Source organism: Equus asinus, chromosome 29 (assembly GCF_041296235.1).
Source record: "Equus asinus isolate D_3611 breed Donkey chromosome 29, EquAss-T2T_v2, whole genome shotgun sequence".
NCBI lineage: Eukaryota > Metazoa > Chordata > Mammalia > Perissodactyla > Equidae > Equus > Equus asinus.
Window position 1 is genome coordinate 40104189 of NC_091818.1, and position 23493 is coordinate 40127681.

General features: G+C 42.8%; 1 long non-coding RNA gene across 3 annotated transcripts in view; it reads right to left on the reverse strand.

Moving 5' to 3' along the window:
* Nucleotides 1–2766: 2766 nt before the first annotated feature.
* LOC106831246 (uncharacterized) overlaps nucleotides 2767–23493 on the reverse strand; it is a 53711-nt gene continuing 32984 nt past the window's right edge. For 2 of the 3 annotated variants that reach the window (XR_011499241.1, XR_011499242.1), the window contains exons 3-6: nucleotides 21420–21580; nucleotides 10411–10684; nucleotides 3493–9659; nucleotides 2767–3372 (exon numbers count right to left, since the gene is read on the reverse strand). This is a non-coding gene — a long non-coding RNA (uncharacterized lncRNA). The remainder of the gene's footprint in view (nucleotides 3373–3492; nucleotides 9660–10410; nucleotides 10685–21419; nucleotides 21581–23493) is intronic. The other variant, XR_011499243.1, reaches the window with a different exon arrangement.

Consider the following 23493-nt stretch of genomic DNA (forward strand, 5'->3'; position numbering starts at 1 on the left):
ATTCTTCGTTGTGGGTCCTTCTAGTTGTGGCATGTGGGATGCTGCCTCAGCGTGGTCTGATGAGCAGTGCCATGTCCACGCCCAGGATTCGAACCAACGAAACACTGGGCCGCCTGCAGCGGAGCGCGCGAACTTAACCACTCGGCCACGGGGCCAGCCCCTTTATTTCTCTCTTTTTTATCTTTCTTTGTCTCGAGGGAAAAGATGTAGAATGCTTGGAAATGAAAGGAACATGGAGAGGTGAGGATAACGGTATTAGGTTAGTTCAGTTAAAAATCTGAAACATCCAGAAGGCTTTTGGAGAGCCAAAATTTAACTAAAAGTTTATTGTTTGGTTTTGTAATGTTGAAGGTTTGTACATTTTATTGATCAGCTTAGACAAAGTAATCTTATTTATTAAAGAAAGACTAATTTGTTACAAAGAAGTGGATACTATTTGGGGCCTGGCCCCGTGGCCTAGTGGTTAAGTTCAGCATGCTCCACTTTGGTGACCCAGGTTTGGATCCCAGGCGCGGACCTACACCACTTGTCAGCAGCCATGCTATGGCAGCAACTCATACACAAAACAGAGGAAGATTGGCAACAGAGTTAGCTCAGGGCAAATCTTCCTGAGCAAAAAAAAATAGAAGTGGATACTATTTGGTTTTCCAAATTTATTGTCCTTCATAAATCTATCCAGAGAGACTAGACAACTTCTTTGTCATTGAGTGAGTTACTTGGTGGCTCCAACTTATTTTAGAACTGGAATCACGGGAACGCCAGAAGGTGCTCTTGGGCATGTGTGCAGAAAACAATTTCTTGTAGCACATTGAAACTAAGTCCCAGGTCAAAATTTCAAAGGGGATGTAAATTGGCCCTGATTTATCATCCTAATCTAGCCATGCTTGTGAGCTTCCCCAAACTCCTTTCCTTAGTTCTTTTCTTGCCTATCTACATCACACACATTTATACACTGGCACAGGGACACACATAGAGGCACAAAGTCCTACCCATTAACCCAGCCTCTGAATCGTTTCTAGGGCTGGGAAACCTAGATGCCTGGGCAGGGCTGGGTCTGACCTAGAGACAGCTGAACTGGCTTTACTGAGCAGTCCTCACACCCACAAATCCCTGAGTCTACGGATAATCCGGAAGCTGCCATGATGGCCATCAGGTGAGTAGTCAAAGAAAAGCGTACTAGATGCAAAACGTAGGCAACAAAGAGGAAAGGATGAGGGGTAGCTGGTACTGTAGTTAGAAAGAGACCACCTAGAAAGGTCATTCACCGAGGCATCCAGGAACTCACGTTACACCCCACAAGGGACCAGCCAACTCCCAGGGTCTAGCCTTCAGTAGATTTCAGAGCAAAGAAGATTACCAGGGACAAAGAGGGGCATTTCATAGTGATAAAGGAATCAATTCATTAAAAGGACTCAATCATTCTAAACATTGATGTAGCGGATTATAATTATATATATGAGCTTCAAAATGTATAAAGCAAAATCTATGGGGCTTCAAGGAGAAAGACAAATCCTCAATTTTCATCGGAAACTTCAACACATTGCTGGAAGGATGTGAAATTGGAGTTTCTAGTGATCAGGAGCCCTAGACTCCACATGCAGTAGGAAACAGTGAGCCCAAAACACAAAGCAGAGTTGAGAAAATGAGCCTTAAAAACAGTGCTTGGGCCCTGGATGGAGTTACATCTGAATATCCTCTCCTGACCTTCCCAGTTAGGAAAACTAATAAATTTCTCTTTCATTCAAGTTAGTTTGAGTTGGATTTTGGTCAATGGCAAATGGATGATTCATCAGTAGTGTAACATGCAAAGTTCATTATCTTCTGCTGTGCCTGTCCACCTCATCCTGCACCACAATTCTTCTGTGTTCCTGCCCCCTCCACTTCATATTTCACACACACACACACACACAAACACTCAAGAAAACTTCATTCACGTAGCTCTCCAAACATCCCAGATGCTTTGTGCTTTCTTACTTCCAGGCCTTGTGCCATGGTCTGAATGTTTGTTCCCTCCCAAAATTCATATGTTGAATCCTAACCCCCAGTGTGATGGTGTTAGGAGGTGGGGGCTTTGGGAGGTGAATTAAGTCATGAGGATAGAGACCTCATGAATGGGATGAGTCTCCTTATAAAAGCAGCCCAGAAAAGAGCCCACATGCCATCTGCCACGTGAGGTTTCAGCAAAAAGACCATGATCTTGGACTTCTCAGCCTCCAGAATGGTGAGAAATAAATGCCTGTTGTTTATGAGCCATCCAGTCTGTAGTATTCCTGTTACAGCAGCCCAAACGGACGAAGACACCTCGACACAAGCTGCTGCCTGGAAACCTTCGCCACGCACTTGAACTTCTACTCCCCCTTCCGATTTCTGCTGAGGTATCACCTCACCCACATGCCTTTTATGCCCCCACTTAGCCCCTTCATGCACATCCACCTCCCCTTGCGCGGTGTGCACACCCTCACCACTGCATTCAAAGTTACTTTCTTACTTGTCTGTAAGCTCAGCCAGCAATGGAATTTTCTCTCATTTCTCTTGTATCTCCAGTCCATTACAGAATTCCTGATACAATGTAGGCACTAAGGAAATATTTATGGAATGAATGGTTGGATGGATGCATTATTATATCCTTTAGAGTGATCTATTTGAACTTACAACTCTTTTTGGACTTGTGAAATCAAGAAAATGGTGCCTGTGGTTTTTCAACTTAGCTCATTTATCTTCTCAAAGGGCTTTTACCAAGGAAATAAAAGTTACACTATTTTTTTTAAAGATTTTATTTTTTTCCTTTTTCTCCCCAAAGCCCCCCGGTACATAGTCATAAATTCTTCATTGTGGGTCCTTCTAGTTGCGGCATGTGGGACGCTGCCTCAGCGTGGTTTGATGAGCAGTGCTGTGTCCGCGCCCAGGATTCGAACCAATGAAACACTGGGCAGCCTGCAGCGGAGCGTGCAAACTTAACCACTTGGCCATGGGGCCAGCCCCAAAAGTTACACTATTTTGCGTGTTCAATGTGTATTAGTTCACTTCAACTTTATGATTGTCATCTCATCAAAACAATTATTCCAGTTTCTTGTTCATTCCGCTTTTTAATTGCATCAGGATTTTACATGTTAATTATGTAATTAACTGTGATTAAATCATCAAGCCTAAAATGAATATCTCCCCACTCACATGAGACTTCTTAATTAATCTTGTACGAAGTCAACCAACCATTTGCATGTTGTAGTTGAAAAGTGCCATTAAAAAGTGGCTAGAACTCTAGTTTCTCACCTGCCTTAGCAGCGATGCAGGAATAGCCATTCTAATAATGATGCATGAATTCCTTAGTGCCTCACAGAGTTGGTCTTCAGGATGAACATATCACCATTAGACCTGCACAGAGATATATATTAGTGTCACAGTATCTGCATTAGCCAGGTTTCTCCAGAGAAACAGAACCAATCGGACATATACAGATATACAGAAAGAGATTATTATGAAGGATTGACTCACGAGATTGTGGAAGCTGAGAAGTTCCAGGATCCGCCATGTGCAAGAGACCCAGTGGTGTAGTTTCAGTCCAAGCTTGAAGGCCTGAGGACCAGAGGAGCTGACGGCATAAGCACTAGTCCAAGTCCAAAGGTCCAAGAACAAGGAGCGCGGATGTCCCAGGGCAGGAGAAGATGGGCAGCCCAGCTCAAGCAGACAGAGTGCGAACTCGCCCTTCCTCTGCCTGTGGAGTGGACAACGCCGCCTACAAGGCTGAGGGAGACCTTCTCCACTCAGTTTACCAATTCAAACGCTCAGCAGACCAATAGCTTATTGGATATATAAGAGAAATGGAAAAATTATCTTTCAATGCTTGACCAATCATTTTAAACATGTAGGGGGAAATAGCAATATGGACGGAGAAAACATAAGCAAATGAAACACGGAACAATTATTAACTGGAGGAAAAATCGAACAAGAAGTTGTTTGAATAACTCGGCTGAACTGTAAATGATATTTGCATATTCAGAATAACGTAAACACTGATGGTTGATTTTGAAAAACTGGGATATGACTTCACTGAGGGGACAAGGGAGGAGGGGGCGTGGTGACACAAAAGAGCTAAATTTCTAACTATCAATAAGAGAAAGTCCATAAAGATTGTCAAATATTGGTAAATTAAGAAACGGCAATGTTAGCACATAGTTTACAATGGAAGTTAGAAATAGTTAACATGCTAGACTCTGTACTAAGAGCTTTACTCATTTGATCCTCACAAAAATCCTATGAAATTATTGAAATTATGAAATCCTGTAAAGTTATTATTCTCACTTTAGAGACAAGAAAACTGAAGCACGGCCAGAGAAAAGGAACTCAGTACACAGCAGTAAGTCACAGAGCCAGGATATTAATCCAAACAGTCTTCCCCAGAAGCTGTGCTCTACACAATACTGTCTATTGTGCTGGAAAAACTCCTCCGAGAGTTTCAACAGTTGCCTCTGAGCAGCGACCTGGAGGTTGGGGAAGGTGGGAGGAAGTAAGGAAGGTTGAGGCAGGAAATTACTCTCGTTGAAGAACTTTTTTGAGGACTATGACATTTTTAACTTTATCCATGTTTGCAGCAGTTATCGATCTATTGTCTCTCAGCTCCAAATTCACCCTTCTTCACCAAGCTTTGTGATCCTGCAGCTGGTCCCAATATGCATTTCTCCGTTGAAAGCTGCTGCAAATATTAAGCTTTGTCCATAGAGGGCAGTAGAGGGACAGAGTGGGAGGCATGTGGGGATGGGCTAGTCTTGGTGGTTCTGGTGTACATTCTTTCTTTCTACGGAGCAGCTGACGAGCTGACAGAGCACATGAGAGGGCTACTGGTGGTCACCCTCCTGAGAGATTCCCCAGACTCTCAGTGGGCCAGTTCCTTTGGGTCATCACTGATATGTCCACCATCCATCATATGATATGTCCAAAGCAAAGGTCTCTGTCAAGCAGTGGGCCACTTCCCACAGACTGGCCTACACCCTCAACAAGTTTCTCCACCACGAGCAAGTGCACTTTCTGGGGCAGCCACACCCTCTCCCGCTAGCTCTCAGCCTCGGCTTTGGGGTCTGCCTTCCAAGTTCTTGTTCCTTCCTTGTCTTCGCTCCCTCTCGTGGTTGGGGTAGCAGCTGCTTCCTGCATCTGGGATTCCCATATTCCTCAGAGTTCAGTTTCACTCTTTCATAACATTCTTTTATTAGTTAATAACTTCTTCGTATTAAATTTTCCATGTTCCCAGAGAGGAAAAAAAGATGGCAGATCTCCACAAATCAACCAGCAGATTAAACGCAATTTCATTCAAACTCTCAGCAGGGTTGACGTGTGTGTTGGGGGGCAGCGGGAGATTTTTGCTTGGGGAACTATAGTTAATTGATCTTAAAATCAATATGGAAGAGTAAAGGGCAAACACTAGTCGGGATAATTCTGAAGAAGAAGAACATGGCGGAGAGACATGCCCTATTAGATAAGGTACCAATTACGCAGCTGTAATAATTTATACCATGTGGCCCGGGTGCAGAAAACTAGACCAACACAAAAGAAGAGCGAATCAAGATCTGGACCTGGACACGTGAAAAGTTCATGTACAACAGAGGCAGCACAATAAATCTGCAATAAAAATAATAACAGCTAACATTTATTGAGTCTTAACTTGTGACAGGAACTAAGTCTTTTAGATTTAACTCATTTAATTCCCCCAACAATCCTATAACACAGCTACTATTATTACTCTCACTTTACAGATAAAGAAATCAAACCCAGAGAGACTGAGTAACTTTCTCAAGGTCACACCACTAATGAAAAGTGAGGCTGGAGTTCAAGCAACCTGATCCCGTAACCCATTGCTTTAGAAGGGGAAGAATTTATTATTCAATAAATGGAGGTAGGACAACTGATTATCCATATGAAAGTGTAACTCATTCCCTACTTCACACCATGCACAAAAATCAATTGCAGGTGAATTAAAGATAAGGACGAAAAAATTTTTTCAACTTTCCAAAGAGTATATAGTAGAATATTTGCATATCTTAAGAGTAGAAAAATGGGGCCAGCCCAGTGGCTCCCTGGGTAAGTTTGCACGTTCCACTTCAGCGGCCCTGGGTTCGCAGGTTTGGATACAGGGTGTGGACCTACGCACCATTTGTCAAGCCATGCTGTGGCAGGCATCCCACATATAAAGTAGAGGAAGATGGGCACAGATGTTAACTCAGGGCTGGTCTTCCTCAGCAAAAAGAGGAGGGTTGGCAGCAGATTTTAGCTCAGGGCTAATCTTCCTCAAAAGACAAACAAGGAGTAGAAAAGGACTACATGAACACAACACAGACAAGATAAAACAAGCCATGAAGAAAACAAATTATAAATTTGATTGCATTAAAATATAAAACTTCTGTATGAAAAAATAAGTCATTTTAAAAGTGAAAACAAGCCATACACTGGAAGAAAAGTGTATATCCACTGAAAATTTCTTATCTGTAAATAACTCATGCAAATAAACAAGAAAAAGACTCCAAAATCAATAGAAAAACAGACCAAGGACTTGAACAAGGCTATTCACAGAGAGGAAAATCAAATGACAAAAGTGTGAAAACATGCTTAACCTCTCTAGTAATGAAGAGAAAACTTATTTTAAAAAAATAAAGTAGAATTTCACATCAGATTGGCAAAAAAAAATCTAAATCAGACAGTTGCAAGTGTTGGTGAGTATAAGAGGAAATGGGAATCCTCATACACTGTTAGAAAGAGTATAACAGGTCAAACTACCTAGAAGGGTAATTTGCATTTAAGATGCCCAAAAATTCTGCTCCTAGGTTGATGGATGTAACCCTCAATGACTGATTTTCACTGGTGTATAGTATTTCATTTGGGCAAACTTGCTATTATCCTACTGATAGACATGTGAGCTGTTTCCAATGTTTTACTGCTACAATATTGCAGTCAACACACTTGTCAAGGTTTCTTTTTTACGCTTAGGTGAAAGTTCCTCTGGAGTGCTGTGAGGACAAGCTGTCCATGGAAACAATTCCCACCATTTACTGAGGGCTTGCGTGCCAAGTGTTGTACCTGCACCCTTTCATTTAAAAGAGTAATCCCTGTGTTACTGTAGAATTTAGGTCTCTTCCTGCGACCAGAAATTCCGCGTTGGTATAATCTGCAATTATAATTGTAGCCACTGGAGGGCGACTTAAGTTAACATTATTTCACAGCCAAATTCTGGAACCACAGGTTAGAGCTCAAAAGAAAACCAGGCCCCACTGTGCAAACTTATCCTTTTAGGGATGCAAAAAAAAAATCAACCTGGCTAGTAGGTGGTGGAGACTTGTCTAGAACACAATTCTCAGTTTTAAAAGAATCATCTCAGGATGCTATTAGGTATAGGTATGTTCTAAGATATCTCCAGTTCTAACAAATTAATTCTAAACCAAGGATTTTAAAAAATATCATAGATTTTAAATCTACGCCATGCTTTAGACTTTGCTGTTTTACAAACCGATCTCAATTTCAAAGGGCATAGCTATCATTATGCTTTTTCTCCACTTTAATAAAATATGAAAAGTGTTGGTTACTATAAAGTCCAAAAAAAACAAATGGCCACATTGCCCTGGAGGATGCATGCTTCGAGTGCACAGGCTGTAGATATTCATCATGCCTGACTAGGAAACTCCACCAAGTTGAACCAAACTGAAATCATTGTTCCAACCAGAGGGTCTCATTGGCAACAGACGCCTTAGGTCTTGGAGCTGTCACTGTTTCCACGGATACAGTGGGGAACACGGGCAGTTTCATGAAGCAGCCATTTCTCCTGCATCTGCAGTTCAAAGCCCGGTGCCTCCCCTACATCCAGAATCACGTGAACGTCCATTTGGAAGGAGCGGGTGAAGAACTGGGTCAGCGACCAGGAGTGGTTGGAAAACATCAGGCAAACGCCCTCTTCCAAAATTTCTGCCTTCCCACCCACCCACCTTAACATTTTACTATTAAACATCTTATTTGCTTGTATTTTTACTGAGATGTAATCGACAGATAACATTGTATCCGTCTTAGTTGTACAACATAATGATTTGATATATGTACAGATGGTCAAATGATGACCACACTGAGTTTAGTCAACATCCTGGATCAGAAAGATCTTCAAGGTGTGGGAGTTCCCTGGTTAAAAGGCCAGCTGCACGGGGTAATTAACACTTAAGGTATTGTCAGTATGTGATTTGAGGACCTGCCAGAAGGGGAGCAGTGAAGCCTTGGGTGGGGGGGTGGCCAGGACACAAACAAGGAGAACAGCTCAAAAAAGTGCAAGTGAGAGACGGCCAAACACAGAGTTGCCTAAATGCACAGATTTGCCAGAAAGAAAACTACTTCCAGGACAAGCAAATCTGCACCTTATTCAGCAATCAGTATGGAAAAAAGTCCACCGGCAAAGAATTTGGCACTGCAGAGAATTTTTTATCTGACCTTTGGGACAATTTGAGCAAGGCCTCTAGCTGTTGCCCGCCTCAGTTTCCGTCCAGTATCACGCTCTCTCCCTCACAATGGTAAAGATTCTGCCTTCAACCTTGGCAAGGAAAGGGAAGAAGTGTGTACTTTTTATTCTTACTATTAAAACTGTGACCATCGTGGCTGGATTATCAGAATCTGTGGGTACTTTTTACTAGACAGTCTGCTTTTTTGGGTTTTTTTGGGAGGGAGAGGGGTTTATTTGGGGGTTTGGTGGGTGTTTTTTTTTTTTCCGGCTTTTGGCTTTTGTAGCCTGGTGTCTTCTCTTTTCTTCATGTGTACCTTTGTGTCTTATCTCTCACCATGAAGACTATAAAATCATGAAGACTCTTCTCAGAAGCCTTCTTATCACACATCTCTGTTGGCCTAGAAACTGTACTTTAGAAAAAATAAATATTTGTGTGTCTCATTTTAAGAACAAAGTATTGCTGAGGCTAATCATTACTGATTCATTCATTCAAGCAGTTACTGAACACCAATCATGTCCCAGGCACTGAGGACACAAAAATAAATTTGCATAATTCAAGCCCTATAGCTGTTTCCATTCCACTCGGGGAGATAAACACTGGATTGCAATACAGTGCGCTGGGTGCAATAATAAGATGTCCACAGATAAAAATCGCCGGTATTCTATATGAAATATCCATATATTACCTCTCCCAGCTTCGCTCAAGCCACTAGCGTGGTGAGAAGCCTTTTCTGTGGCTATCAAAGGTCCCATCTGAGACTCCCCCTAATGTCAGCAGTGAGCTGGGTGGTCCAGTGACCCTAGGCAGCTCTGAGGGCAGCAGAGCAGTGATGGAGACCTGGATGCTAAGCCAGACTCGGGGTATCAGATGGTACACTCAAGCCACTTGGATCCTTCTATAAAGAGAACACGCTAGAACCCCTTGCCTCCTTTCCTGGTTTCCAAGTAGAAGACATCGCCCAGGAGGCAGCCTTGTCTGGTTTTGACGAAGTGGCTGGCAGCAAATTCCTCAGTGTGGGTTTGATTACAGTGTCCTGGAGAAGCTGAGCCCCTCCTCCGCCCCGGCTCTGCCTCTGGGTGTTTACCGTCTGCAAATTGCTGGAAACTAGATGTTCCGGCACAGAGGTGAGTGATCACTTTAGGTATGAGAGCCACCCTCGGGGCTGCGCAGTGCTCACGATGTCCCTGGCTTCCTCACCTGGAAATTGATGGGCAGAGGAGATAAAACACAAAATAAAAAAGCATTAATGAAGGAACAGAAGATTAGGATGAGAGAGGGGAGGGGAGGAGAGGTGGGAGAGGAGCAGAAAGGAGGGAAGGAAAGAAAGATGAAAATGGTGAGGATCTAAGGTGCGGACACAAAATTAAAAAGTGGTCCTATTCCCTTAACAGAAGTCTCAGGGCAACATTGTTAACATCTTAACCTCACATCAGAAAGACTGCAAACAGAAAGAGCGGTGTCTTTGACATTTTAAATTCCCTTCATTTCTTTTGGTACAAAGAGGGACTGCCCAAGTGTCCCAAGCGGGGAAACGCTGGGTCAGGCTTTTATCTTTGTGTCCTTGGTATTTAGTACAATGTTTCACATATATTAGGTGTGAGGGAGGAAAGGAAGGAAGGGGTAGATAAGGCTTGGCTTTTCTTTGTAGCTTCTGTGTTCTTACAACAACTCCCTGCTGTAATATGTATATACATATTGACATTACTATTAGATTACATATTTACACATACACACACACCACATATCCATATATCTATGTAGTAATTCTGGACTGAAGTCACTAGAGGGAGGCAGAGGAACGTGAGAAAACTGTAGGTACTGCCACCCGTGGAACAGGACTGTCTGAGACTTGATCCGAGAAAGGATGCACTCCATTGACCAGCAGTGATTAGAAATCAGAAGAAGTCGATTCTTCTGCTTTGCCCTCAATTCCAAATGTGTATCCTACCTTTAATCAGTGTAAGCTGCACATTTCTTAAGAACTGATAAGAAAAAAGCTGCTTATCGTCCAGCAATGCAGAATAGAGTCCAAGTCCTAAAGGGGCTGTCAGGTCCTCTGGCGACGTCTCAGCAGCCGGTGTGACTCAGCAGGAAAACGTGTAGGAATCAGAGCTTTGGGACCGCTGCTCCCCAGGCTTCACTGAGCTATTTGTCCTCCTAGAACCCGAGTTTTTCTTCATCAGTAAAGCAGTGACAGTAGTGGTTTCCACCTTGTTGGGTTGCTGTATAAACCGATAAATGAAAAACTTCTTCATAAAACAGCAAACACCTACATGGATGTAAATCCAGTCATTATTATTAACCATGTGCTCAAGTCATGAGGTTGTCAACTTAGTCATGTTCTTAAAGCTCTCCAGTGAAAGAGTTCACAGACGATAAGTTCTGGAAGGGAAGGAACTACGGCCACTGCTCTGAGCATCTAACATGGTACCTGGTAAACAGGTCATTTTTTTTTAAGTTTCTTAAATGAATGAGTAAAAACACTTACAGGTAGGAAACCATATAATTTAACATCTAAAACAAGGCTTTTTCTTTTTTTTCTGAAAGGGAGTACTATTAGTAATTACTTCAGGAAAAGGGGCAAAAGCAAGACTGTCCCACTTACTATGCAGTGGGCACTGCCCTGAACAAATTATAGTATTAACTCATTTAATCTTCACAACAATCCAGTTGAAGTTGGTAGTATTATTAACCACATTCAACAAATATTTATTGAGCACCCACTACGTGTCCCAAGTCTTCTAGATTCTTAGGATACATCAAAAAACAACAACCACAAAAGCAGAGATTTCTGTCCTTTTTGTTTTTGAGGAAGATTAGCCCTGAGCTAACATCTGCTGCCAATCCTCCTCTTTTTGCTGAGGAAGACTGGCCCTGAGCTAACATCCGTGCCCATCTTCCTCTACTTTATACGTGGGATGCCTTCCACAGCACGGCTTGCCAAGTGGTGCCATGTCCGAACCCGGGATCCGAACCGGTGAATCCCGGGCCGCCGAAATAGAACGTGTGCACTAACCGCTGCTCCATGGGGCTGGCCCCAAGATTTCTGTCCTTTAAGGACAGGGAATAAGAAAGACAGACAGTAAGCAATAAACACAATAAGTGAAAAAATTACATAGCATACTAAAAGGTAATCGTGTTGTGGATGACAGAAAGAGAGATTGGGAGTGCTGAATGAGAAAATTTGGGTACACAAATATGTAATTTGCCCATCCTCTCCAGCTGGTTGTAACAGAGCCCCAATTCCAGCTTGGGCGATCTGACTCCAGTTTCCTTTAACCTCAATGCTGTTCCCTCTTTCAGTTCTGATATGCACCTAACCTTGCTCCGTATTCCAAATTCATCTCCTCCGGAAGTGGCAGAGAGGAGCACACAAAATCTGGTGATCCTTTCTTGAACTCAACTCGGCATCCTCCCTCTAGGCCAGATGTTTGCCACCACTGATGACTTGATTTGGGTTACAGCTGAGCCCACCCTGGACGCTGGGCCCCTGGAATTGCTTGCCTACCAAGCAGGAATGAAGGCTCCGCCTAGAGAACTCTGTGTTGCTGAGTTTGGAGAAATGGCCAGACAAGCCCACCAGACAGGAGGAAACAAACGACTGCAAGGGGAAGGGCCGGACTTTCCAAAAGTCGAAATTGCTTGAACTAACACTGGCAACTAAGCAAACTTGAGCCACTGAAAGCACGCGATGGTGAACTTCCCCTGCTCTCCCCACACCCCGGCCTCCCCACCCTGCTCTCTGTCTCCTGTGGTGCTTCTGGCCCTTCCTCATCTTGTGACTCTGGCAGAACTCCAGGGTGGTTATTCAAACTGTCTCAAGACACCGAGGACCAAAAGAAAAACAAAGGGTAAGTGCAGCTACAGGGCAGAGCAGACTGCCAAGAGCGCTGTCAATAGCCCAGGCTGGGCACAGAGCACAAAGGGATCTTTAAATGGGAAGATCAGCGCCCAGAAAGAGACCGCGCCTGTTCTCAGCCTCTAAGTCTGCACTGTGTAGTGAGACGCCCCAGCCACTAGCCTTCACATCATCTAGTAAGTAAATCACAGAAAATATTTTTTGAGGACCTACTGTGTGCGAGGCACTGCACTCACAATTATTTACTGATGTGGACACTATAGCTTTCACAGAAATATCCGTCTTTCTCTAGGCTTCCTTTGCATATCTCTTAGGTTGACAATCTCTAGAAAGTCAGCAATGAAATTCTAGTTAGTTCCTTGCTAGACCGTGAGCATTCTTAAAGCAGAGAGGGTGCCCCCTTTATCTTTCTCTCCCCAGTTTCTAGTACAGACCAAGGCAGTTGGGAATGCTGGGTAAATGTCTGTTGAGCAAATCAAACTTCTGAATGAAGGCTCTTCAAGAAGGTCTCCACAACCAGCCAAAGGCTGGCTCACATGCCCACTTCAAACGTGTGAGAAAACATATTATACAATATTCTCACCGTTGGAAAGCTGGGTATGTAAAGCTTTTGACCTCCACAAAAGAGTATCAACGTATTTCTGCAAACCTTTCAAAATCTAAAAGTATCTACAAAGGCACAAACTGTATGACAAACCCTGCATTTAAAAATAGGCACCATTTTTTTGAAGAACTACTAAGTTAGAGGACTTACATTCCTTGATTTCAAAACTTACTACAAAGCTACAGTAATCAAACAATGTGGTACTAGCCTAAGGATAGACATGGAGGTCAATGGAATGGCAGAGAGAATTCAGAAATAAGCTTTTACACTAGTGGTCATTGACGTTCCACAAAGGTGTCAAAGCAATTCAATGGAGAAAGAACAATGTTTTCAACAAAGGGTGCTGGGAACTACTGGATAGTCACATGCAAAAGAAAGAATCTGGACCCCTACCTCACACTATACACAAAAATGAATTCAAAATGGATCATAGACCTAAATGAAAGAAATAAAACTATAAGACCTAGAAAAAAATACGGGAGTAAATCTTCATGACCTGGAGGTAGGCGATGATTTCTTAGATATAACACCAAAAAGACAGACGATAAAAGAAAAAACTGATAAATTGGACTTCATCAAAATTAAAAATGTTTGTGCTTCAAATATCATTGAGAAAGTGAAAAGACAACCAACAAACCAATATTTGCAAATCATATATCCAATAAACGCCCAGTATCAAGAATATATAAATAACTCTTATGACTCAACAAGAAAAAGTAAATAATCCAATTTAAAAATGGACAAAGGGTTTGAATAGACAATTCTCTAAAGAATATACACAAATAGTCAATAAGCACATGAAAAGACACTCAATCATTAGGGAAATGCAAATAAAACCACCATGAGATGCTGCTTCACACCCACTGGGATAGCTGAAATTAAAAAGATGGACAATCACAAGTGTTGACAAGGATGGTGAGAAATTAGAACCACCATACGTTGCTGATAAGAATTTAAGATGGGGCAATGACTTTGGAAAACAGTTTAGCAGTTAAATGTTAAACATACAGTTAGCATATGACTCAATTCCTCTCATGGGTATCTATCCAAGAGAAATGAAGACGTATGTCCACACAAAGATCTGTACACGAAGCTTTATTGCAGCATTATTCATAATAGACAAAAAGTGGGAACAATCCAAACGTCCATCAATTGATGAATGGATACACAAATGTGTTATCCATACAATGGAATACCTTTCAGCAATAAAAAGGCATGAAGTGCTGATACATGCGACAACATGGATGAAACTCAAGACCACCAAGCTAAGTGAAAGAAGGAAGTCACAAAAGACCACTTATGGTATGATTCCAGGCTTCAGCCTATCGTCCAGCCTAAGCAAATCTATAGAGACAGATAGTAGATAGCGGTTGCCTAGGGCTAGGAATTGGGGCAAAAGGAAGTCACTGCAAATGGATACAGAAATTCTTTTGAGGGTGATGGAAATGTCCTAAAATTAGATTATGGTGGTAGTTGCACAACTCTGTAAATATACAAGAAACATTGAATGTATACACTAAAGGGGTAGATTTTGTGGTACGTGAATTATAGCTCAATAAATTCTCTTTAAAAAAATCAACTTTTGAGGAGAAAAAGACCTGCTTTTAGCTAAGGTGTTAAAGTCTAGCAAATAAGTGGAATTAATCTGAGGGCTACAGTACTTATAGATGGTTTTTTAAATGTAGTATTCATTTAAGTGTGATCATACTAGCAGTTATGTTCCCAGACCAGAAATGATACCACTATCAATAGCTATTTGATATTGGGCAGTTTTAGTATTTGTAAGTTTTTGTCCCTTGAGCTGGAACGTCTTACTACTTGGGGATTCCACTAAGTCTTCAGGCATCTTACCAATAGAGAAAATTAAAAAAACATTACAGTGTCATGTTTAGCTATGAAAAGTGGGAGGAGGGGAAGCAAAGGATAACTTATGAAGAATATACTGAGCATAGTTCATTGACAGACAGGGTCTCAGTGACACTGATAATAATGACAGCAGCACTGTCCTGGCACACAGAAGACCTTCAGGAAATATTCATGAAAAGAAGGCATGAAAAATGCATTTCTGGAGAAAAAAATTCCCAAGTGTTCAACCAATCTGACATACTCCTCCTTTGTTTCGAGAAAACAGATTATAAAATTTCCTGTGTTCTTGGAAGCGACGTGGATTTTCTTTCTCCTCTTGGGCTTTCAGTTGCAACTTCCTTTTTTCATCAGTTGTTGAGCTAAATTCATTTAATTCAACAGATTGTCCAGTGCGTATTCCTGTTGCAACGATTTGGCGCATATATTTACAACGAGTGTCTGAGAAAGCAGGTTCCCTGGTCCATAACACCGCCAGTCCCCAAGCTGTGCTCACAGTCAGGAACGAGGCTGCTCAGTGAGGCTGACAGCCAGAAAGCTGATGACTTGGTAGGTCTCTCCTGCATTTTTAGATATTTGCGTTATAATTCTTCCCACTTGTACTCCAAATGAGAAAATTAGAAAAATGACGGATCTAGTTCAAGGCCCCAAGCCATCAATGGTATGTTGTCTGACCTTTGCGTCAGCAGGCAGACTGTGGAGACACAACACATCTCATCTGGAGACAAGGCCTCCCAGCCTCAGATGTGAGGCAGATGGGGGAAGGCCTAAAGTGTGTCAAAGTGAAACTCACTCAGGTCTGTGCTAAACCCCACTTACCACCAAAGATAAGGAATAGACTGAAGGACAGCTTCACAGGTAAACTAATCAGGTGGTAAGAGTCCCATATAAATGGCAGGAGCAGCTGCCTCTTCACATGCATTCCAAGAAATCATTTCTCCATGTTAGTATGTGGGGGATACTAGAGGTGTGGATGAGAGGAATTATGTGGAAATATACATATGCTGAGACCTGACCCCAGCCCTCTTTCCCTATTTAGCTCTCAGAAGTCTGAGTCAGGCCTTTACTCCCGGCAAGAGATGGGTTGAGTATTCTGTGGACGCTGATCCAGCCAAGAAGACAGAAGAGCAGGACAGCCAAGGGAGTTCCCAAACTGGACAGCTCACCAGACAGCCCTTCTGGAAAGTTCTGTAAACACACGCCATCCACATGCACAAAGCTCTACCAACGTGATGCCCTCCCACTCTAAAATATCAGTCACGGGTGACCAGACAACTGAAGAAAATCTCTAGCAAGGAAGATAGAGGCAAATCTAATAAATAGAAAAAAGAAAACAATTTAGAGAAAACAGAGCCTATGCGTGAAGGACGAAATCAACTTCCAAAAGAGAAGCTCTCACTAACAGCTTTAGAGAGTGAGAACAAGAAACAAGAACATGTACTACATAAAAGTGAAGCTTGAACAAAAAAAACCCAGAATTTTCGAAAATTAAAAATTTAATCATAGAAATGGAAAAAATAAATTAGAATACAAATTGCAGAAATATCCTATAAAGTAGAGCAAATAAAATAAAGAGATGGATAATAGGAAAGAAAAGATATAAAAAATCAGAGGATCAGTCCTGTAGGTCTGGTATCTGAGGAACAGGAGCACAGAGAGCAACAACAGAGAAAACGAGGAGAGGCAATCGCCGGGGAAGTAATTCTAGGAAGCAGATCGGAATTGAAGGACACGAATTTGAAGATTAAAAGCTATCACTGAATATCCAGGAGGATGAAAGAACATAGTCCCCGACCAAGACATATTGTCACACAATTTCAGAACCCCAGGAACAAGAGAAGGTCCTACAAGCTTCCGAGTGGGATGGGGAACAGGTTATTTTCAAAGGCTCAAGAATCAGAATGGCATCAGGTCTCTCAGTCACATCCCTGGAAGTTAGGAGCCGCAGAGCAACGTGTTCAAAATTCTGATGGAGAAGGATTCCCAACCCAGACTAGTATATCCAGGTTACATCCCTCAAGAGTCAGGAAAGAATACAGACATTTTTGGACATGCAAGGTAACAAAATGAAAAAAATGCACCCCCCGGGCACCATTCTCAAGAAGGCATCAGTGCATGCTCCACCAACTTGACAGAATAAGCTGAGAAGGAGGAACTCAGGAAAAAATGGGAAACAGAGGATCCTGCATCAGGGTGAGGAAGGGAATCCCCAAGATCACGGTGCAGAGACATCCCAAGATGCCGGCTGTATCCCCAGCATGGAGCTCACCTGGTCGAGGGGTGGAGCAGATCAGAAGGCTCCAGGAGAGACCCCTTTAAGAAGATGAAATAGACGGAATGCTTGAAGTTTCTAAACGTCTTAAGGGGAGATTGAAAGAAAAGAATTTGAAGTTCTGTGAGTGATAGGTACACAGAAAACCAAGAAAATGAAATATCAAGCTTGGTTTAACTTCAGAGAAAACAAAAAATGTGTCAGAAAAGAAAAATACATAAGGTTTCACATTAGAGGAAGAGTATATGTGAGCGCTCTGTACTATTTTTGCAAATTTTCTATATGTCTCAAATAATTTCAAAAGAAAAAGCAATCATACTGCATGTAGCAGACTTAAAATGCTCCCTGTGTTAGTCCATTCAGGCTGCTGTAATTCCAACAGACACTTGTCTTATCACTGTTCTTGAGGCTGGAAGCCGAACATCAAGGTGTCTTCAAGATTGCTTTCTGGTGAGACTTCTCTTCCTAGCTTGTAGATGGTGACTTCTCCCTGCATCTTCACATGGCAGAGAGAGAGATCTCTGGTGTCTCCTTCTTTTTTTATTTTTGCTGAGGAAGATTAGCCTTGAGTTAACCTCTATTGCCAATCTTCCTCTTTTTTGCTTAAGGAAGACTAGCCCTAAGCTAACATCACTGCTAATCTTCCTCCACTTTATATGTGGGTCACTACCACAGCATGGCTGACGAGTGGTGTAGGTCCGTGCTCAGGATCCAGGGCCATGAACCCAGGCCACCAAAGCAGAACATGCCAAACTCAACCACTACACCACCAGGCTGGCCCTCTCTTCCTCTTCTAATAAGGACATCAGTTCTATCTGATTAGAGCCCCACCCTTGTGAACTCATTTAATCTTACTTATCTCCTTAAAGGCCCCATTTCCAAACAGAGTCACATTGGGGTTAGGGCTTCAACATGAATTTTGAGGAGACACACTTCAGTCCACAACAGCCCCCAATAATCCCTACCTATAGCTATTCACACCTTTGTGTGATCCTGTGGTAGACCGAGTCATGAGGTGGCCCTATGATCCCCACCTCCTGGTTCACACCCTGTGAGATCTCCTCCCCTTGAGTGCAGGTGGGATGTGTGACTTGCTTCCAGCCAACAGAATGCAGCAAAGTTGACAACAGAATGTGTGGGATTACATCCCGGAAGGTTGTCATGTTGGTCTTGCTGGAGTCTCTCTCCTTTGTTGGCTTTGCGGGAGCAAGAAGCCATGTGAGGGAGCCCCACATGACAAGTAAGTGTGGGTGTCCTCAAGGAGCTAAGAGCGGTCTCTGGCAGAAAGCCAGCAAGAAACTGAAGACTTCAGTCCTGCAACCACAAGGTTGCAGCCTCATTGCAGCTTTGTGAGACCCTCAACAGAGGGCACAGCTCAGCCGTGGCCAGACTCCTGACCCACGGAAATCATGAGATAATAAATGTGTGCTGTCTTAAGTCACTAAATGTGTGATAATAGTGTTATGCAACAGTAGATAACTAACACAAACCCCATCCTATTAAATGTGGTTGGACCTAGTGACTCACTTCTAAAGCCTAGAATAGAAAAGTGATGGAGTGTCACTTCTGAGATATGGTGACAAAGACTGACCCGTCTTGCTCTCTCCTTCTTTTGCTCATAGGGAAGGCAGCTGCCATGTTGTGAGCTGCCCTATGGAAAGGTCCAGGTGGTGGAGTTGATGTCTCTTGGCCAACAGCCAGCAGGGACCTGAGGCCTGCCAACAGCCATGTGAGTGAGCTTGGAAACAATACCCCTTGGGTTTATCCTTGAGATGACCCCAGCCCCGGCCAGCAGCCTTCATGACAGCCTGTGAGAGACCAAGAGCCAAAGGTCCCAGCTAAGGCATACCTGGACTCTTGACTACAGAAATGTTGAGATGATAAATGTTTCTTGTTTTAAGCTGCTGAGTTTTAGGGTAAATGGTTAGGCATAAGTCAAAACTAATACAGTATACTACATGGCTCAGCATGTAGATGGTCCCAGTAAAGTAAACACTAAAAATTCAACTGACCGAAACTTGAGACAACACGGGATGAGGAAGTTGTGAATGCACAGTGGGAGGTTGTGGGAAAGAGTTAAAGGGGCAAGTAAAAAATGGTGTTGAGGAATAAAAAACAAAGAAGTAGAAATAAATGGTAAAAGCAGTAAAAGTGACAGCCTCTGCAAAGAAGATAAGAGAAGGGGAGGATAGGGAAATGTTGTTTTTATTATGAACCTAATACAACTGTTTGACTCTTTAAACACAGTGTGTGTATAACTTTGACAAAAATTTAAGCTTAAAAAGATTTCTCACCACACAATTCAGATGTGATTCCTTTTTTTCATCTTGTCTCATTGAAATTGCTTTTTCTGTCTTTCACGGAGTGGAAAGACTTGGGCAGTGTTTCTCTGAGAAACTTTCCTTTCTATTATGTTTCGACCCTTGAGTCCTCACGCAATCTTTTCTAATGTTTACAACCTCAAACTTTTTCATTCTGTATCAAAGCTTCTATTTTCCTAAATCCCTAATCCTTTTGTCCATTTTTTTCTTTTCTTTGGCTTCGTGGATGTGTGTGTGTTTGTGTGTGTGTGCATGCTCCACACTGGGTCCTTTCCATTTCTTCTTTCTTCCTAATGAAGAAGGATTTGTAGAGTCTTAACATCCCCCCTAGTGCCTGGCACAGAGAAGGGAATCAATGTCTGTTATATACGTGAATGAGCCTCTGAATGGAGCACCACAGAGGCCTACGAAGTTCAAGAATTGGTGGAGCTGAAGGAGAAAGGGTGAGAAAACGCCCTTGGCTAAGGAGCCCACTTAAGCCCTTGTGAGCAACTGTGGTTGTTTGGCTTCCTGGCAAACTCCATGAGGCAGCACCAGGAGGCAACAAGTTGATAGCCAAAAGGAACAGAAAAGAGGCCAGGACTACAGCCAAAGAGATGTTGTGTTCAACACAGGCCAGCGATCAGCTCTGCAGTGTCATGGAGGAAGAAGTACTTGTCACTAAAGATGGCATCCTCCCCTCCAAAACAAACAAATAACAAACCAGGGCAAGGGAGGGAGGCCAGGGACGGGAAGCAAGGAGCCTCCAGAACAACAGGACTTGACTTCTGCATGGGGTGGTACTGTTGACCAAAGCCAAGTCAAGGAAACTCTCCCCAGCCAGCTAGGCAAATTCCTGTTAATCTGGGTCCTTGGACTGCCAGGAATTGATGACTCTCCTCTTTAGGAGTTATGAGGTTCAGAGACTGAAGAGAACTATTTACTTCTCGAGAGCCACCTGGGACCTTAGACATCATCTATCTAATCCAGAGCCTTTCAGATTCTTTGATTGGTGTCTGCCTGTCTCTCTGAGCCACCAGCTCGAGGGGTGCAGTGTCTTTGTCTGTTTTTGTTCCTCATTGATTTTCCAGCATCACACTCAGTGCCCGGAACATAACAGACACCCAATAAATATTGGACGAATGAATGAATGAATGAATGAGATCCCTGAGAGCTTGTGATGGTTAATCTTATGAATCAACTTGACGGGCCACGGGGTCGCAGATTAAACATTATTTCTGGGTGTGTCTTTGAGGGTGTTTCCAGATGAGACGAGCATTGAATCCGCAGATTCAGTAAAGCAGGTTGCCCTCCTCAATGTAAGTGGGCATCATCCAATCTTTTGAGGGCCTGAATAGAACAAAAGGCAGAGGAAGGAGGCATTCACCCTTTTTCCTGCCTCATTGTTTGATGGAACATCTCATCTCCTCTTCTCTGGCCCTCAGACTTGGGTTTGCCCCATCAACTCCCTGGTCACCGGATCTCCAGATTCGGAATGAATTACACCACCGGCTGGCTCCCCTAGGCCTCCAGTTCGCAGACTGGCTGGTCATGGGACTTCTCAGCCTCTCCAGTTGCATGAGCCAATTCCTCATAATCGATCAATCAATCTATCCCCCTCTTTCTCCCTCTCCCTCTCTCTCTCGCTCTCTGGTGATGTGACAGAAACGAGCTGCTCAACCTCCCCCACGCCTACCTTGAGCGTTCTACCTCCTCAGAGAGCTGCTCCTGGGATGGAGTGAGATAATACCTTAACAGCACTTAGAAGAATGTCTCAGGTAAAGTCAATTCTCCACAAATGTTAACTATCATTGTTAAAACATAGTGCTGCTCCTTTAACACACACACACACACACACTCACACACACGCGCAGTTAACACTATTCATGGTTCATCCATAGAGAGCAATCAGCCCTTCATTAACACAAGGGCTGAGCTAATCTGATCAGTATCCATGACCAAGTCTAGCAGTTAAACAAATGAATGCTTTATACCTTAAAACAGTTGCGCAACTAACATTGCTGCTCTTAGAAATAGCACTAAAAATAACAAAACCTACCATTTACTGGAGACACAAGCTTCTTTTCACACATCCCTCCTTGACTGTCCAGCATAGGCTGTGTGACGTGCCGACGTTTCCTGCCTCAGTAGCACGTTTTACTTCCCCTTAGCTGCGCTCTAGTTATTTGCACAGGATCCAGCTTTCTCTCCAGACCAGTGCTATTCAATAGAAATATAATGAGAGCCATATATGCAATCTTAAATTTTCTAGTAGCCACATTCAAAAAACTGAAAGAACAAGTGATATTAATTTCAATAATACATTCTATTTAACCCATTATGTGCAGTATATAATTGGTCCAACATGTAATCAATATAAAAAATTATTACTGAGATATTTTACCTGTTTTTGTACTAAGTCTTTGAAATCGGTGTATATTTTATGCTTCCAGTACATCTTCATAGGAACCAGCCACATATCAAGGACTCGATAGTCAGAAGTTGCTAGTGGCTACTAGGGCACATCTCGAAGGGCCCACAAGGGTAGGAACCTTGTCTTTTCTGTTCACTTTGTAAACTCGGGGCCCAGCACAAGGTCATTATATAACATAGTACACAGAAGGAGCTCAATAAGTGTGTGTTGGATGATTGGATGGATGGACGAATGAATGGGATTCTAAATGCATAGTTGATATAAAACATTGACCCTCTGGTCGTAATTGTGAAACAGATCTGCATTGATCAGCAGTGTCACCATGATCCAGCAAGTGGGCAGTGTCATTCTGTTGTCACTTGTGTTTCTAAACAGAAAGATAACAGGCTTCAGTAGAGAGTAGAAAATAAAAATGTTTACCAAAACCATGTTCTATAGTGACCTGGAGTTCTTTTCAACATATGTCGAGTTTTCCCATCTTTGAAGGTTTGGGAGGGGAGGGGGGTGGTACAGCATGAGAAAGTTTGAATCCTCACCCTGTCTCCCTCGAGCTGTGGGAACTTAGGCAAATCACTTCACCCTTTTATATCTCAGTTTCCTCATCTGTAAAACCTCATTACGTTGCTATTGTGAGGGAGCAGAATTGGCCACCCCAAAACACGTCTCTTTGGCTTGATTATTTTTAAGAACCAAAGACTCTGAAAGAAACTTTGACCATCCCATTAACTTCCTGAAAGAACTGAATATAGAAGGGCTGTTCCTGGAAGGAGCTAACACTGTAAGATAACTATAGGATGATACAAACCAGATGCGATAGACAAGGAGGAACCTAACAAGGGCTTTTTAATCAAAGTCCTCTCCATCTCTCATTTTCTTTGCAAGGCATGGTCAATTTTTGTTTATCAAACACTTGTTTTTCCATCTCCACGTAAATTGCCTCCCTCCCCTTTGAAATCCCAAACCACTATCCCCAACATCCTCCTTTGTCCTGAGTTGAAGATGATATTTAAGGTAGTGGCTTCTGCCACTTTGGTGAGCTACTCAATTTTCCTGGGTTTCTTCCATGTATACACGTTATTAAACTTTGTTTGATTTTCTCCTGTTAATCCGTCTCATGTCAATTTAATCCTTAGGCCAGCCAGAAGGACCTACAAGGTAGAAGAACAGCCCTTCCTCCCCTACCCTATGATGGTTAAATAAAATAATCCAGATAACATCCTTAGAGTAAGGCTTCAATAAGGGTGAGAAGATCTTCTTCTTATTTCGCATCCTCCAAGGCCCTACATTGGCTTTTCTTTTCCCACTGCTGCAAATTAGAACTCAGGGCCAATGTAGCCACCAGGGCCTCTCACCTAGCCAGTTTCCTTGGCACTCACTTCCTCTTTTCTTCATCTTCTTTCATCGCTCAGTCTGCCAATATTTGGTCTTTTCTATTTGTCTTTTCTACTTACCTTCCTAGTTCCAGGACAACTCATTCACTAGCCAGGTAACTCTCCCAAACTACCTCCATGTCGCCATCTTCCTTAAGATACCTTGGGTAATCAGTCAGAGAAGGTAGGTTTTCCCTCAATTTACTATCATATTCTTGAGGAACAGGACGGATGAAATTCTCACCTGTGTCTTTATTCCCCTCTACTCAACAGCGCACCTTAGCTATCACTTGAGTGCAGAACCAGTCTCTGTCCAAGAGCTGAAATGA